The following is an 18,655-nucleotide window of genomic DNA, read 5'->3' as shown; positions in this document are numbered from 1 at the left end:
ACAATTTGGGTATGTAGAGGTGATCTGGAAACTGGATAAGGGTAATGAAAATTTAACAGTCCCTAGTGTAGTGTTAATCAGTCTATAGATATCCTAATACATCTCTCTTTGGTGTAGTACTATACCACATCTGTTGGTTGAACACCTTTATGTATTTCCGTGAGGCATGATATTAATGGCATAAGAGGGGGTGTATTGCAATAAGGTACAGGTAACATTATTAGTCACTGGAATAATTTCTATGCAGGTAAAATTTCCATTGGCAAAACAAACTCTTTGGGTATTCGTTTAATTGTTCACTAATTGGGTGACCAAATAACAATAAGGGCCTCTCTCATTTAACACAGTGCAAATTCCAGGAACAGCCATCATATCTACTTCACTATAGAACCCATCAATTGCAATTACAGATTCTTGGGTTTCACTTGTAGTGATATCATATACTTTTATCTCCACTGATCCATTCTTTTCCATTCAATTGTTTGCTTATATGGGATATCCTGAACCTTAAAAATTATTTTTTTTCAAACAATATTTAAATAAATCACTAAAGTGTGAAGGCCTTGGCCACTGGTTTTATCAAATATATGGCATTGTCTGTATTTGGATGTGTTACAGGGGTAATAGTGTAATGGAGGAGGTGGCAGGGGCAATGGCAACAAGGTGCCTTTGGTACTTATAATTTAAAATCCAATTAGGGAGGGCAATACATGCTGAAGGACTTATCCAAAACACAGGGCGCAGCCTGTAGAATAAACCTCAAAATCCAATCAATACCACGTTCCCACGCATGGGTCCCACAAGTTTCTTCCTGACAGTCTATAATTCTTTCTTTCTTCACCAGGGTCAGTTCTTAATGTCTGTTGTAGTCAGGAATCCCTGGACTTTGTGGTTTCAATGAAGCAAGTGTTCCTTCTTCTCTTTTCCTGAAACAGTGTGATTCAGCATCATACAGGGGAGAGGTTACTAGCACATCACCCTGTAATGGTTTTGCTTCTTCTAGAAAAATCCAGAGGCACAGTAGGTCTGTCAGTGGACAAGGGAGAGGTTACTAGCACTTCACCTTGTCTTTTTTTTTCCTTTTTCCTGCTGTCCAGAAGGCACAGCAGAGCTAGAAGGAGAAATAGGCTTATCAGTCGGAGAGTCCTTCCGAGGTGGAGGGGTCTTTTTACACTGAGAAGCATGGGTCCAGGTCAGGGCCGGCTCTAGGTTTTTTGCCGCCCCAAGCAAAAAAAGTTTTGGCTGCCCCCTGTCCCAGCCCTGGGCTCCTCGCCACACCCCCCTGCCGTCCCAGCCCTGGGCTCTTACCCGCCCTGACCCGCACTCCCCCTGTCTCCCCAGCCCTGGGCTCCCCCCCCACACACACACACACCCTGCCGCCCCAGCTCTAGGTTCCCCCTAGCCCCCCCACCATCGCCCCCCACACACACCTCCTGCCACCCCAGCCCTGGGCTCACCCCCCCACACCTGCACCCTCCTTCCGCCGCAGCCCTGGGTCACTGGTAACTCGCTCCCAGGGCGGGTCATTCAGCAGGAATTTTAGATGTGCACAGAACACAGACAGGATAGGTTCCCATATGGTTACAGAACTGCAGTAAAGTGGAACAATTTTCAGCTTGTGTGATTAGAGGATATCTGGATGCATATTATAAGACTGTCCTACATAAATGAGGAAAAGTTGAGGTGCCTTTATTATTCTTTTGTTCCACTCTTTCTTTCTATGGGGAATTTCCCAATGCAATATCACGGTCTTCCTTTTAAACAAACAAAAAAACAAGGCAATGGCTGTTGAAAATAGCAATTCCAGTCCTAATAACCACTGGGAAGCATTTCTTGCTCAATTTTATCCTACTTTTTCTACAGCAAGTTACAGTGGATCAGTATATTTGATTTGGGAGAAATGAAGTAACAGCTGCCCAAACTGAGCTTGAGCACTCCTGAATTTTGAGGTGTTCAAATCTGGAAGGTGCTAGGAGGGGCGGGGGGCCTGTGGCTCCACAGGGGAGCACGGCAGCATGTATGCAGCAGTGTGTCTGGCGCTGCGCGAAGCCAGACATGCTGGTCTGAGTGGCACGGTAAGGGGGCTGGGGAGTTGGAGAAGGGGTAGGGGTTTCCGGGGGGGGGGGCAGTCAGGGGACAGGCAGCAGTTGGATAGGCATGGGAGTCACAGGAGTTTGTCAGGGGACAGGTAGGGGGTGGGTTCCTAGGGGGGGAAGTTGGGGCAGGGGTCCCAGGAGGGGGTGATCAGGGGACAGGGAGCAGGGGGGTTGGATGGGTTGGGGTTTCTGTGGGGGGGGGCAGTCAGAGGGAGTGGATGGGGGCTACCCTCCCTCCCCATGGAGTGTCCTATTTTTTGAATGTTAAAATATGGAATCCCTACTCACCGTGCAGCTCTCCATTCATAGCAGGCTGCAGCATGAGGTCTCAGCTTCCTCCCTCCCTCCCCCTCTTTCCTGTTGGTAGTGGCCAAGGGAATGCTGGGAAATGTAGTTCTTTCCCTGCTCCAGGGCTGGCTCTATAGGCAGGGAGTTAACCAAGGAACTACAGCTCCCAGGGCCCCCTGTTGGTTCTCAGCTCCCAGGCTGGATCCCAGCCACCCCTGCAAATGGGCTGCTCCAAGCAGGTGCTTGCTTTGCTGGTCCCTAGAGCCGCCCCTAGTCCAGGCAGGTAGTCCTTGGCCTTCACAGCAGTGTTGGTGGTTAACAGGACTTGGAAAGGGCCTTTCCAGTGTGGAGCCAAAGCAGTCTTTCGTTGATGGACTTTACGTAGACTCAGTCTCCTTGTTTCAATGAATGGCTAGGGCTGCTACGGTGTTTCGTTAGCACTTCTTTTATCTGTGAGAAAAGAAACCTAACACATTTCATTACTGCCTGGCAGTGTTTTGCAGATCTCATAGTTGCTTGGGCACATTCAGGCCCCACTTTTCTTGGTTGTCAGCCAAGTCTTAGTCTATGTGAACAATGTCCTTGGATGGGGCCAGCATCTTATCTTTGGACTGAGCTTGCTAGCTATATATTTTTTTCTCAGTTAACTCGTTCTGTTCTTTTTCCTTCTCCCCTTCTTGGCTTCTTTTAACCTACAAAGGAAACTTCCACTCTTCACTCGTACACCTTTTCCCAACAATGAACACATACACATTGCCATTATACAGTACATTAGTCTTATTATTCAATGTATGCCACATACACTCTTCCAGTAAAATAACTTTATTACAGAGCTATGGAGCAACAAGCCAGGACGAGCACACCCACTTTTGAGAAGTCCACTCGGTACAACCTCTGGTGTCCAATAGCTTTCCTTCCTCCCCAGCCCTCTGGCTAGAAATCTGAGGTAGCCAGAAGGATCCCATGTGCAATAGGGGGAGTGGGTTAGCCTTCCATGTCCTTGCTTCCAAAGTCTGTTGGTATGCAAATTTTAACAACAATTTTTCAATTAAAAGATCTGGCCAATGAAATCTCTTTTTCTTACTTAAGCAAATGTATTAGACTTTAGTATATCACATTTTCCTGATTTATCCAAACACTTTGTATTCCAAGTTGAATAAAACAAGTATCTGCTTTTTGATTTAACCCTTCTATTTAATTTTGAACTAGACTGTCTTATGAAAATATTAAACACAACAATTCTGGCCACAAGACAAACACTACAAGACAGGACATAGAACACAAAAATAATTCCTATTGTACCAGTAAATGCATGGTACATTGAATGCTGTTCAGCTGGCATCCGTTTTCTCTGATGATCTGAAAGACAAAAGAACAGATGTCTATCCCTTCTGGGCAGTCAGTCATTGCTTAAAATATTTCCTTTATATACAAATACTCTTATTGATTTCAGGCAAAACAGAGGAATTACCCCATATTTCCTTGTATTTGTTTCATAGGCAGCCCCGGTTTCAGTAGCTTCTACCTTATCAGTTAAATAATTGCATTAATACAGATGCTTTCTGGCTTGCTTCCAGATCCAAAGCTATCCATATCTTAAAGATTCTTACTTAAAAAGGGACACAATTAACTTTCCCAGACTTTTGCTTGCCTTTTACTTCTAACTTCTGCTTTCAAACACACAGTGATCTGAAAAAGACAACACAACCTATATTGGTAGGTTTGCATTTCTTTTACCTCTACTACAATATACACTGCACATGTTCTGGGGAAAATGCACATCCTCTCCACAATTCAATTTCCACAACACTAGCCACATCAATTTCTACACAAGGTGTAACTGTTTCTTTTGTGCTTACAAAACCTCCATGCACCCTTAGTAAAGTGACAGTTCGATCACACAGAGCCAGGGGCACTATCCTTCTCTCTTTTTACCAGATTTTTATCTGCTATTTTGTTACCCAAAAACAAATTCAGATCTTTTATTCTCCTGGCTTTGACTACCCTGCTGCAGCCACAACCTTTGGTCTTTAGTTAAAACATTTTAAATCTTGTAAAGCATTAAGTCACCTTAAGGATTAAATGCTAAATACCTTAAACAACACTAGTTTCCTGTGTCTAGCAAAAGTATTCTCAGTTTTGCAACTTTAAAACAATACCAGTTCATCTCAAACTTATAAAACACAGAGATTGTACACAGCAGGAGTGTTCATCAGCAAATTCGACTAACTTATTCATAGTCGAATAATTCCACTTAAATAATCTCTTGCCTGGATTACTTGCAGACATTCCTACCAAATTTCACTGCTTGATTCTCTCTAGCAACTACAGAGTTAACTTCTCTCACTCTTTTCTTAAATCACTTGCTTGTCTCCCAAAATGACACCCAATCAACTCAGATTTTACCAGTCCAATTATTGTCCTGGGGATTTGAAATCCCCATGCTTATAATTACTTACTCCTTTCCTTCCACTATGCCCTCAAAGTTTCCAACCTGTTTTCCAAATACTCTATCTGATGCCTGCCCACTTGGGCCTGATCCTGATTTTTTCACTGAACCGTCCCTTCCATGGGCTTGCTCCACTACCAATTTAACTAGGAGGGTGGGCTTCTCAACTAGGCCCCACCCTTCCTGGTCTCTTCCCTTAAACTTTCTTACTCACAAGGCTACCCGAGTCCTCCCTCGTGAGGCTTGCCACCTGGGCAAAACACATGGCCCATTGGTGTTTAACTATTCAATTTTCTTTTGTGGCAGACACACTGCTCTTAAAGCATATGCAAACACAAAAATGGTTAAATTCTGACAAGTCCCTGAAGGACTGGTACTTGCTTAGCCAGTGCTTCCTTTTCTGCCTGGAAGTCCTGCCTCAAGGCTTGCAACTTGCCCTGGGCATAGGTTTGAGTTGCTGCCTGGTTCATGATCTATGCTCTTAATTGCTCAATTCTAGTTATCAAGTACACAACTCTTCCCTTTTCTCTAACTTCTCTATTGCCCAGTCTTGCTACGACTGGGGTAGATCCACCTGACCAGGGCCGGCTCCAGGCACCAGCCCACCAAGCTTGTGCTTGGGGCGGCACCTGGAGGGGGGCGGCCCTCCTCCCGGTGCTCCGGCCGCCGGGGAGAGCGGCACCCCGGCCGGGCTCGCCGCCCTCCTCCCGGCGCTCCGGCCGGTCGGGCAGAGCGGCGCCCCGGCCGGGCTCGCCGCCCTCCTCCCGGCGCTCCGGCCGGTCGGGCAGAGCGGCGCCCCGGCCGGAATCGCCGCCCTCCCCCCGGCGCTCTGGCCGGTCGGGGAGAGCGGCCCGCGGCCAGGCTCGGCGCCCTCCCCTGCCACGCTGGGGGAGGGGGCGGCGGGAGGCTTTTTTGCCTGGGGCAGCAAAAAAACCAGAGCCAGCCCTGCACCTGACACCCTTCCCGGTCAACCGGGGTGGAGAGAAGAATGCTAAACCCCTCTCTGGTTCTCAGACTTACTGCAGCTGATAGTAGGCACACTTTCATACTCACACACATACGTCCAGACTGGCCACGTTTCTGTACAACGTTCAGAGAAGGCGCTGTGCAATCTCCAACTTGCTTCCTCTCTTGGGAGGGCAGTTCTTTTATGCCCTGGGATCTCCTGGGGCGTCTTTTCAGTGATTCCAGTCCAGGATGGCTGCCTGTGGCTTCTTCAGTGTTCCCAAACCACGCCGGCTCCAGGGTCACAAAGGCAGACTGTTGGATCTCACTGGACAGTTAAGCTTTGCAAATGTAATCTCAGTCAAACCACAGGCAATACAAGTTACAGTGCTATGTCTATATATATATATATATATATATATATATATATATATATATATATATATATATTTTTTTTTCACAGCCAGCTGGGGCCGAAAGCAGTTTTTCTTTGTATTTAGCCTGGTCTGTGTTGATTCTTGACCTTGAACGCAGATCAACTTTCTCTTTATCTCTGGACTAAGCTGAATTTCAAATTAACCCGTTCCTTTCCTCAATAGACAAATTGCTCCCATTGTGTGTCAGAGTGTGTTTTTGGTGATTAAAAGCTCCTCTGAGATGTAGGATCTTATCTAGATTGAAGGTACCTTCTAGTGGGCATTGTTTAGATGGATTTGCATGCGTGTATGATTCCAATTCTCTAAATACCTACAGGTTTTAGGACCATAATGTATGTACATGAAATAAGATGGGGTACCCTTAGGGGGTGAGAGGGAATGTTTAGACTATCCCACACCCATTTTCCAATCACACACGCACAGGGACGATGCCCTGTCCACACTAGCGGCACATAAACTAAGGATCTCTCCCTACAGGGTACTCATACAGGAGAGACTAAAGAGGATGGCCATGACCCTCCTACACCTCCCTTCAGCAAAGAGCGTTGGCTAGTCTCTGAGAGACGGCACCACTGACTCTTTGCATCCAGCAAGCTGATCAGACTGTCAGTGGCTCACACAGAGAGGAAAGGGGAGGGAAGATGGGTTCACACACACCTAGACCCAGGTAGCTTCCTCGCCGGACGATGGCAGGCTGAGTTAGCCCACCGTGGGTCACATCTCCTAAAAGATCCTCTAGTTACCGGGCTTGCGTTAGAGTAGTTCTGGTCATGAGCCAAAAGACTTCGCAGAGTACTCTGGGCATCTTCTGGTAACTCTCAATTCACACTGGTGTATGCACACGCGCACACGCACACACACACACACACACCAAGGCCTCTATCTCCAAATACCACGATGCATCTGTACCTTATGTGCGGACTCAATACGCTGAGGCGGTAACAACCCCTCTTGAGGCGGTAGAAACCCCTCAGCACCGGTGCCTACCTATGCATCTCTCTTCTGCATATGGGAGCGGCCAAACTAACAGTTCCCCAGAACCGCATACAACTACCTTATTGGGGGCGGCAAAACAATTCCCTGGGCTTTTTGGAATGGAAGGGTGAATGTAGGAGCAAATTTTTGATAGTGCAGACCCCAGTAACATGCTTAAACCACTGCCAGTGGCTGGAATATAAATTGTTATGCTTATTCTTGAAAGCAGCTCGAAGGAGACCTTTCTGAAGTCTTAGCATGACTAACAGACCAAGAAGGGAGGGGAAAGTGCAAGATCTCAAGGGGGAGGGATAACTCAGTGGTTTGAGCATTGGCCTGCTAAACCCAGGGTTGTGAGTTCAATCCTTGAGGGGGCCACTTAGGGATCTGGGGCAAAATCAGTACTTGGTCCTGCTAGTGAAGGCAGGGGGCTGGACTCAATGACCTTTCAGGGTCCCTTCCAGCTCTATGAGATAGATATATCTCCATATATTATTATTTGTAGTAGTAAACATGACACTCTGCCCTCCTGACTTGAGTTGTTTGTCTGAAGCATGTGATTTTGCAAGATGGAAATTCTGGCAATAGTTAACTATTTCTATGTGAAATACAGTTGGTTAACTGATGGAAAACTACAGGCTGGAAGTCTCCAGATTTGACTTAGCTTCTGCTCAGCAGTTTTTTTTTTTTTTTTGATAAACAAGCTATGTAATACTAACAGATTTGGCATAAAAAGCGGAAGAAATCTGAGCTCAATGGACACCTCTCAAGTTCCCCTGCACACAGAAGGCTGGCCACTGGATGCCTGCAGTTATCCAAGAGAGACCTTGTCAAGACCCTGGGTAAATATGAATCTGGGATTTTTTGGGGTGTTTTACTAACCTGTTGTGGATGTGTGTAAGTGCTGGAGACTAAATAAAGTAAAGCTTTAAGTGAAAGCACTCTTGTATAGTGCTGTTTGTGCCAGCTACCTGTTGGTCAGACAGCTGTGACTCCACTGATTTACTTTCTGCCACTGCCTTGCCAAGAGTAAAAGTTACCAGGATCTTTGGGTTCAGACACCTGGGGTAACAGGGAAAACCAAATAGAAATAAATAACATGCGATATCCTTTGTGAAACTGGCCATTAGGGAACCCAATGAGAGAGCTGAGAAATCAGCCTGCAGTTTCTGTACCACTGGTTTAATAATCAAACATTTTAATATATAAGATTTACCCAAAAGGGTTACTATTCACATGGTTAGTGCAGGTAAATACCAGCTGTGCCCATATGAGGAAAAAGATGGACTGTGAATTATTTCCTATACGGATCTCCCATTCTGTACTGCCAGGGTCACAAGTGAGGCCGTTTAAACTGTATTCATAGTCATATATTATGACTATAGTTTTAAAATAGCCTAATTTGTGACTCTCCCAGTGCAGAATGGGACATCTGTGGAGGAAATATTAAGATGGCAGTCTTATCTGTGAGTCATGGAGATTTCATTCTCTTCTCAGCCCTGGAGCTGGGACCTGCAGATCTGGACTGAAGCCACTGGTGAGGCAGAGTGGGGGAATCATACTGCCACTATCTTGCCATATCTGTTCTGTGGTTTCCAGGGCTGCCAATCTCACGCCTTCCAGAAGCATTAAATGTATTAATGTTTTGTAAAGGTTATACAAAAAACATGGCCATTCCCAACAATAGCTAAAAGAATGTGGGGAAAATTCTGTAGCCAAAGCAAACTTGGTCTCAGGAATGTTCTTCGTTAACACCCTTTGATGAGGTTATCTTCATAGAACTGGAAGTAGTGCCAGAGTCCCTGACACGATTCCCTCAGGCAATAACATTACTAAAACTAATGATAAATTAGTATTCCGAACAAAACCTGTGTACTTACAAAATGAGTCATCCTCCCACACCGAATTTCTGAACATTTACAGCACGTACACCAACAAATAGCTAAAAAAGGCCCATGATTGGTTATGATAGTGTTCAGAAGTTGGAGCGGTGAGTCATATTTATCTCTGCCATTTAATGAAACATCTTTACCCTTAAGACACTGTGTGAGCCAAGGGTCTGAAATGTAAATAAGTCTTAATTTTGACAGCCTAGAGGCAAAGCAACAAGCTAAGCATATGGAAAGCTGCCCAATCAGCTGTGAGAAGGAATAGGAAGAGTGTCTAAGGCAGGGGTCTCAAACACGCGGCCCGCGGGGTGATTTTCTGCTGCCCGTGAGCCCCTCGCAGCCCCCCCGCCCTTCCCCAGTGTTTACCAGAGCGGCCGGACGAGCACCGGGAGCAGGGCAGGCTCCCTGCCTGCCCTGCGCAGATCCGGGAAGAGGCTGGAACGTGGGGAAGGGGGGACGGAGAGGCTGTGTGTTTCTGTTGCTTTAGGCAGCATCCCCAGCAGCTCCAATTGTCCAGGAACGGGGAACCACAGCCAATGGGAGCTGCTGGAGGCGGTGCCTCAAGCAACAGAAATGCACAGCCTCTCCGCTCCCCCTTCCCCATGTTCCAGCCTCTTGCGGGGGCAGGGCAGGCAGGCAGGGAGCCTGCCCTGCCCCCCAAGCCCCTCCTGCAGCTGAACCCCCTGCCCTGAGCCCCCTGCACCCCGACCCCCTGCCTCACCCCGCACCCCTCCTGCATCCCAACCCCCTGCCCTGAGCCCCATGCTGCACCCCTCCTGCACCCTGACCCCTGCCCTGAGCCCCCTGCCCCACCCTGAACCCCCTGCCGCACTCCACACTCCTCGCACCCCAACCCCCTGTCCTGAGCCCCCTGCTGCACCCTGACCCCTTGCTGTACCCCTCACCCTTCCTGCACCCCACACCCCAACTCCCTGCCCTGAGCCCCCACCACACCCCTCCTGCACCCCCTGGGGTGGGAAGGGTTTGGAATGGGGGCATGGAAGAGGCAGGGCAGGGTGGGGCCTCATGGAAGGGGTGGAGTGGGGGCGGGGCTGAGGGCGGCATCAGTAATGCAGCCCTCGGGCCAATGTACTAGTCCTCATGTGGCCCTCATGGTCATTTGAGTTTGAGACCCCTGGTCTAAGGGCCTAGTTCTGTATTGCTTGCATGCCCACCACTCACACTGAGGTCATTGGGAAGGTCGAGCATGCAAGGAATGTAGGATTGAGTTCCGATTTTCTCTACTTCAAACAAATATGTTCATGTTACACAAGATGGGTGCAGTGACAAGTTCACAGTGCAGTTATGCAGGTGGAACCATTTCAGGTATGTACCTTCATGAGGGAATTAATTATTGTTGGGTGAAGATGTCTCTTCTCTGTCGTATGTATGGATATGTCCACCCATGTTCCACCTCCCACTCCAATTATTTCACTTCTCATTTGTTCTTGGGGCAAAACAACAGTTTGTAATGAACCATGTTCATTCTCTTTACCAAAACTCCCAAGAGCTGAGGCTCACTGGAAACAAGACCCTCATTTTAGGGAAAAAGTGCCCAGATGCTAAAAGCTACAGCAGGTGATTTTATCCTTTAACGTCTAGGCATTTACCATGCCATAGATTTACCCTACTGCAGTACTCGCTATATGCAGAATGGGAATTCTGAATACACTCTAGTAATCACTATCTATGCAAGTATCAGAGGGGTAGCTGTGTTAGTCTGAATCTGTAAAAAGCAACAGAGGGTCCTGTGGCACCTTTAAGACTAACAGAAGTATTGGGAGCATAAGCTTTCCTGGGTAAGAACCTCACTTCTTCAGATGCAAGCCGCCTTCTTGCATCTGAAGAAGTGAGGTTCTTACCCAGGAAAGCTTATGCTCCCAATACTTCTGTTAGTCTTAAAGGTGCCACAGGACCCTTTGTTGCTATCTATGCAAGGTTAATAATGAATGCCAGCTTACATTAAACCTGGGATTTAACGAGCATTTCTCTCCATGCACCCTCATTGGTCTATTATTGCACAACCTAAAAAACAAGCTCTCCTACCTGCTTTTTGTGGCCCTGGCAAGTCCCGAGATATCTGACTATCACACCACATTGAAGTTACTTTATAAACCAATAGACTGTGCCAGGTAATTAATAGCACCTGCTAATATTTGTTAGTTACATTAGGGCTCTTCTGCAGCCTCGTAGTTGCTGCTGCTGCTAGGGAAATCCCTCTCTCATAGACTCATGGACATTAAGCTCAGAAGGGATCATCATGATCATCTAGTCTGACCTCCTGCACATTGCAAGCCATAGAACCTGCCCCCCACCCCACTCCTGTAACAGAACCCTAACCTCTGGCTGAGTTACTGAAATCCTCAAATCATGGTTTAAAGACTTCAAGTAACAAAGAAGCCACCATTTACACTAGTTTAAACCTGCAAGTGACCCGTGTCTCATGCTGCAGAGGAAGGTGAAACCCCCCTGGTTGCTGCCAAACTGACTTGGGGAAAAATTGCTCCCGAGACCCAAATATGGTGCTCAGTTAGACCCTGAGCATGTGGGCAAGACCCACCAGCCAGACATCTGGGAAAGAATTCTCTGTAGTAACTCAGAACCCTCCCCATCTAGTGTCCTGTCTCCAGCCATTGGTTAGATATTTGCTGCTAGCAGTCACAGATCCTCCTGTTTGCCCACATAGTGCTCCCAGGTAGGATTCTGCCACTTGGTTCTGGGGTTTTTCCACAGATTTTTTAGGCCAGAAGGAACCATTGTGATTATCTAGTCTGACATCTTTCATAACACAGGCCATAGGACTTCCTTGAATTAATTCCTGCTTCACTATCACCCAATAGTGATATTTAATTAGGTCACATCTTGTAGAAAAATATCCAATCTCGATTTTAAAATTTCCAGTGATGGAGACTCCACCACAGCCCCTCAATGACAAAATTTACAGCTTAGTTCTAGTCAGAATTTGTCTAGCTTCAGCTTCCAACCAGTGGATCATGTTATACCTTTTGGCTGCCAGATTGAAGAGCTCTCTATTGTCAAATTTCTGTTCCCTATGTAGGTGCTTACAGACTAAGATTAAATCCCTGTGTCATGTTCTGCAATGCACTCCCAACCGTGAGGGGCTGTGTCATCACCTCCCTCTAATTCATGGCTTGGCTGCTTCTAGCTAGCAGACAAGCAGACTGCTTGTTACACTCCAGCCACAGTACACCAGTTCTGGTTACACCTAGCAAAATGACCTCAACGTCCCCCCAGTCTCCAATTTCCCCAAAACTGTGTGCTCTGCAATGTCCAGCCCTTTCCTGGACTATGCAGAGGAATAATAAGGTTCATTGTCATCTCTAAAGAGACAAAATACACAGCTTATCACTTAAACCAAAGTTAATAATTATTCAGTTCCAATGCAGCACTGGGTTAAGTTTAAAAGTAAAACAAGTTTATTAACAAAAGGAGAGCTGATTTTAAGTGAGTTCAAGAACAAAGGGTTAGAGTTAGAAATGGTTACAAGCAAATAAAAATGAAAAACCCTTGCTAGAGGCTAAGACTTAACAAAACAAGCTACGGCCTTTGTTCAAGGTAGTTTCCTTACCAGTCTACCTTCCAGCAAGATGGCTGGTCTTCTCTGGTCAGGATCTCCCACAAAGTCACAGTTCCTTTGTCCACTTAGGTGAAAGATAACTTGGGGTTCTTTGCCTCCCCTCTTTTATAGTCCAGTGAACCATTGAAATGGATTATTCTGAAGGTTACTCCACAAATAAAGTTCATTCAAGCTGTGAGGAAAGTGACATGGGGTCTCCTAGTGAAGGAAGTTCCATGCTGGTTTCTTCTCCCACTGGTGTTTGCAGTCTTCTCCCCCAGCTATGATGCTGAGTGATAATCTCCAATTCCTCCCCTTATAGGCTTGATGGTCCTGTTTACCTTTTATGTAAGTTGCATTCCCATTGTCTCTTAATATACCTTGGAAATATCTTCAAGGTGGTAGAACTACATTCCTTTGTCTAGGATGGGGTGATTTCAGCCCTGCCTGGCAGACACTCTATAAGAACATATTCTCAGTATGTTTTAATGTTTTAATTTTGAAGATGTTCTCTGTACATAACACCACACAGTCATATTAATGACCAGTATGTTGTTAGCTTTCTATTGCTAGTGTATATAACACCTTTTATATACCAGTTATGAAATTAGTGAATGGGGGTATACTCAACTGCTCAGGCGAGCTGAAACTCACTACCAGATACCAATGAGCTCCTGGCCTCTTGCATTGGGATGCTGTCACAGACAGGGCCGGTGCAAGCAAGTTTCGTGCCCTAGGCGAAACTTCCACCATGTGCCACCCCCCCACCCAGCTAACCCCACCCCTCCATGGCAGCTAACCACACCCCCCCCGCTAACCCAGCCCGCCACCTGGGGAGCCCGCTGCCCCCCCCCGCAGCAGCTACCCCCCCCCCTGCAGCTAACCCCACCCGCCCAGGGAGTCCCCCCCACAGAAGCTAACTCTGGCCAGGGAGCCTGCCCAGCTCACCTCTGCTCCACCTCCTCTGCTGAGCACGCCGGCGCCACTCTAATTCTTTAATTCTCCTCTGCGCCCAGGCTTGCGGAGCCAATTGGAGGAGAATTAGAGCGGGGGCTGTGTGCTCAGTGGAGGAGGCAGAGTGGAGGTGATCTGGGGCGGGGAACGGTTCCCCTGTGCGCCCCCCCTCCCTGTTACTGTGGGTGGCCCTCCCCGCGCACCCCCGCCCCAGCTCACCTCCACGCCACCTCCTCGCCTGAGCGGGCTTTTAAGCGCCCTCAACCACTAGGTGCCCTAGGCGGCCACCTAGTTCGCCTAGTGGTTGCACCGGCCGTGGTCACACACACTGCAACCTTGCAGAGGGTTGGGTGGAGTGTCAGTGAAGTGGGTTAGTGTGACCTCTGCCCATCATTTAATGTAACTGTAAGAAACAGTTAAACTCCTTTATAGCAGCCCTTACCTAAAACAAAGGCATATGTAAGTCTGCCCAGGAATTAGAACTATGTGAGCAGAAAGCTTCACTGGGTATTGTTTTGGGTAAAGGGTATGTGTGTGTAAGAGAGAGAGAGAAGCACACAGAAACAGACCGATGCAGAAGTTACACACACAGCCTAGACAAGCATAGTGTGGTGCTGGCTAAAAGAGGCTTAAATCAAGAGAATATCTCCTGTTGTTTAGTTCCTCCCGTATTCAAGGAAACAAGTGTTTGTAAATTCTTTGTAATTCAACAAGATTGCATCAAAGGTACTAGACTCCTCAATTTCTCCTAACTGGAACAACCTACAGCCCCCCAAATTTTGGCTAGCTGTTCAGGCCAGAAGAGGTAACATTAAGATAAATAGATTGGGCTCCTTGAATCTCTCATAATAAGCCATGTTGTCTAATCCTTTAATCATTCTTGTGGCTTGTCTCTGAGCCATTTCCAATTTATCAACCACCTTTTTGAACTGTGGTCAACAGAACAGGATATACTATTCCAGCAGCGATCACACCAGTGACAAATACAGAGGTAAAATAATCTCTCTGGTTCTACTCAAGATTCCCTTGTTTATACATTCAAGGATCACATTTACCTGGTTAGCACAGCTTGGCACTCTCAGTCACTCCTGGTGAGGTTTTCCCACTCTTTATAAAATAGTCATTCGAGCAGGGACTGGAACCCAGGTCTGTGAGATAAGTGCTCTAACCACCAGCCTATGGAGTCATTCTCATGCCCTATGTGGCCAAGTATGTATACATTTTACTAGGGCTGTCGATTAATCTCCCTTAACTCATGAGATTAACTCAAAAAAAAAAATTGCGATTAATCTCAATTTTAATTGCACTGTTAAACAATAGCATACCAATTGAAATTTATTGAATATTTTGGATTTTTTTGACATTTTCATATATATTGTATTCTGTGTTGTAATTAAAATCCAAGTGTATATTATTTTTATTACAAATATTTGCACTGTAAAAATTATAAACAAGGGAAATAATATTTAATTCACCACATACAAGTACTGTAATGCAATCTAAGTGCAACTTACAAATGTAGATTTGTTTTGTTACATAACTGCACTCAAAAACAAAACAAGATAAAAATTCAGTCCTACTTCTTGTTCAGCCAATCGCTAAGACAAACAAGTTTGTTTACATTTATGGGAGATAATGCTGCCCCCTTCTTATTTACAATGTCACCAGAAAGTGAGAACAGGCATTTGCATGGCACTTTTGTAGCCGGTATTGCAAGGTATTTACGTGCCAGATATGCTAAATATTCGTATGCCCCTTCATGCTTTGGCCATCATTCCAGAGGACATGCTTCCATGCTGATTATGCTCGTTTAAAAAAAAAAAGCGTTAATTAAATTTGTGACTGAACACCTTGGGGGAGAATTGTATGTCCCCTGCTCTGTTTTACCCACATTCTGCCATATATTTCATGCAGGGCCGGTGCAACCCATTAGGCAACCTAGGCGGTCGCCTAGGGTGCTACAATTTGGGGGGCAGCGACCACAGTGGTATTTCGGCAGCGGGACCTTCTGCTGCCTCTGTGGGGGGCAGCATTTCGGGGCGGGACCTTCCGCCGCCTAGGGCGGCAGAAAAGCTGGCGGCGCTCCTGATTTCATGTTATAACAGTCTTGGATGATGACACAGCACATGTTCATTTTAAGAACACTTTTCACTGCAGATTTGACAAAAGGCAAAGAAGGTACCAATGTGAGATTTCTAAGGATAGCTACAGCACTCGACCCAAGGTTTAAAAATCTGAAGTGCCTTCTAAAATTTGAGAGGGACGAGATGTAGAGCATGCTTTCAGAAGTCTTAAAAGAGCAATACTGTGATGCAGAAACTACAGAACCCAAACCACCAAAAAAGAAAATTAACTTTCTGCTGGTGGCATCTGACTCAGATAATGAAAATGAACATGCGTCAGTCTGCACTGCTTTTGATTGTTATCAAGCACAACCCATCATCTGCATAGAAGCATGTCCCCTGAAATGGTGGTTGAAGCATGTAGAGACATATGAATCTTTAGTGCATCTGGCACATAAATATCTTGCAACGCCAGCTACAACAGTGCCATGCAAACACCTGTTCTCACTTTCAGGTGACGTTGTAAACAAGAAGCGCGCACAGGGTGACCAGATGTCCTGATTTTATAGGGACAGTCCCGGTTTTTGGGTCTTTTTCTTGTATAGGCTCCTATTACCCCCCACTCCCTGTCCCGATTTTTCACACTTTTGCTCTCTGATCACCCTAAGCAGGCAGCATTATCTTCTGCAAATGTAAACAAACTTGTTTGGGTGAGCGATTGGCTGAACAAGAAGTAGGACTGAGTGGACTTGCAGGCTCTAAAATTTTACATTGTTTTGTTTTCGAATGCAGTTTTTTTGTACATAATTCTACATTTGTAAGTTAAACTTTCATGATAGAAATTGCACTACACTACTTGTACTAGGTAAATTGAAATATACTATTTTGTTGTTTTTTTACATAGCAAATACTTGTAATCAAAAATAAATATAAAGTGAGCACTGTACACGTTGTATTCTGTGTTGTAATTGAAATCAATGTATTTGAAAATGTAGAAAACATCCAAAATATTTAAATAAATGGTATTCTATTATTGTTTAACTGTGATTAAGCAAGATTAATGTTTTTAATTGCACGATTAATCGCAATTAGTTTTTTAAATTGCTTGACAGCCCTATATTTTATACAGCTTGGAAGAGCTTCTATCAGAGACAACGAGAGAGGCTGCCCCAGAACACCCTATAGCCCTTTGGTTAGAGCACTCACCTGGGAGGTAGGAGCAGAGCCGTAACTAAGCATTTTAGTGCCCAATGCGAGCAATCATATTTGCATCCCATAGAGGTGACGTGTAGGGGGAGATGTGGGGTCATGTGCCCCCCTGATTTCTGCCTCCCACTTAGAACAGAGGTTTTCAAACTGTGGGGGCATGCCTCTCTAGGGGGAAGTGCCCCACAGCTTGAAAACCATGGCCTCCTGCCAGTAGATTGGAAGCTGGTGGGAGCTGCCCCGCCCTTTGGCTCTCCATGCTGTAGGAGCCAGGGTGCTGGTTGGCTGCCTGGCAGCCCTCCCTGCCCTGCTCCCTGAGCCAGCTGCCTCTGCACAGCTGGGCACTCCTTCGGCAGAGTGGGCAGCACAGCTCCAAGCTGCCTCTGCCCTGAAAGAGCCTGGCTGCCACGAGATGTCCCTACTCCCTGCATTCCTCATTCCCCTTGTCACCTGTCTCTCAGCAGCCCGATCAGACCACAGTTGCCACCCGGGAACCTGAGATTGAACCTAGTGACTCTCCCCACCCTCTCCTATGCGCAGAGTGAAAGTGCCTCTTGCTCCCCGGCTTGCAGTCACACAGCCTGAGCTCTGCCACGTGAGCCCAATGCTCAGCCCAGGCACTGAGGACAGGCAGCTGATGGCAGGGCAGAATCGCTCCCACCAACTCCAGAAAGCAAGGCTGTGAGAATGGAGTGACCCCTATGGGTATGATTTTTTAAGTTCCCAAATAGAGGATGCTGCCCGGGGGGTGGGAGAAAGGAGCTGGATGGGATATTTGGGAGGTGTCTGTGTACTAGGAGGGATATTTGCAGAGTGCTGGAGGGGGTATTTGGAAGGGGCACCTGCTGGAGGTGTGCTGCCAGGGTAGGGGGAATGAGCTGGCTTAACGAATATGCTGCATGAGGGGCTCCTGATTTCCTGCTATCCCCTTCTCTTCCTCATCCCCCTCCCACATCCCCATCTCTTCTCCCTGCCCTATCCCATCTCAGCTCCCTTCCCTGATATCCCACATGCCCCCACTCCCCTTGCTCTCGCCCACGGATACTCACCATTGTACCCATCACATGCAGAAGGGGAAGAAGACAGGTACTAGGACCCAGGGCCTCCAGCTGCAGAGGCAAGGAGAAGCAGCTCCAAACCACCCCCTCCACGCCTCTGTTTGGGGGTAGGGAACCGTGACCAGTGGGAGCAGCATACTGAGGCTCTCTGGCTGCCCATGTGCCTAGAGGGCCACAAGGACCTAGTAGTGGCTTCTGGAAGCTGTGCAGAGCCCCAGGCCCCCACGGTGCCACTGACTGGACTTTTAACAGCCCAGTTTGCGGGGTGAGAGAGAGAGACATACACACACTGCTGGACCCAATCCTAAGGGGAGAAAGTGCTGACAGCACTAGACCTGATCCTGTGGGAGTGCTGATGCCACTGGGCCTGATCCTGCACTGTCCCATTTTTGAGCCCCCCCCCCCACTGGGTCTGCACCCTGCGTGGCTGCCTCTCCCATCCCGCTCTAGTTACAGAACTGGGTAGGAGATTAATGTTCAAGTCCTTGCTCTGAACAAAGAAGGGGGGGATTTGAACTGGGGTTTCCCACATCCTAGATGAGTGCTCTAACCACTGGGCTACTGGGGGAGGGCTAGGAGGCTCCTCCTCCATGTTTTAGGTGGGGCCCTATCTAGCAGGCAGCTTCTTGAGCATGCCTACCAGATTGGGCCCCATAGGCAAATGCCTAGATTGAGAATCCTGCTAGGATTTAGGCGCTGAGCAGCTCAGCAGCATCAG

General features: G+C 47.0%; 2 long non-coding RNA genes across 3 annotated transcripts in view; one reads left to right on the top strand and one right to left on the bottom strand.

The window, feature by feature from the left end:
- Positions 1–275: 275 nt before the first annotated feature.
- Positions 276–9,562, bottom strand: LOC128836411 (uncharacterized). Of its 2 annotated transcripts, XR_008444772.1 has the most exons (4): positions 9,446–9,562; positions 5,887–6,119; positions 2,385–3,743; positions 276–1,111 (listed from the first exon to the last, which is right to left on the bottom strand). It is a non-coding gene; the product is annotated as an uncharacterized LOC128836411 (long non-coding RNA). The 2 variants fall into 2 exon arrangements; XR_008444771.1 differs by lacking the exon at positions 276–1,111 and having other exon boundaries at positions 2,255–3,743.
- Positions 7,918–18,655, top strand: part of LOC128836412 (uncharacterized) — a 109,066-nt gene continuing 98,328 nt past the window's right edge. Inside the window, exon 1 of the long non-coding RNA XR_008444773.1 lies at positions 7,918–8,032. This is a non-coding gene — a long non-coding RNA (uncharacterized LOC128836412). The remainder of the gene's footprint in view (positions 8,033–18,655) is intronic.

The sequence above is a fragment of the Malaclemys terrapin genome, chromosome 4, assembly GCF_027887155.1.
Source record: "Malaclemys terrapin pileata isolate rMalTer1 chromosome 4, rMalTer1.hap1, whole genome shotgun sequence".
NCBI lineage: Eukaryota > Metazoa > Chordata > Testudines > Emydidae > Malaclemys > Malaclemys terrapin.
The sequence above is the reverse complement of the archived record's forward strand: the minus strand, read 5'-3'. Positions and strand labels throughout refer to the sequence as shown.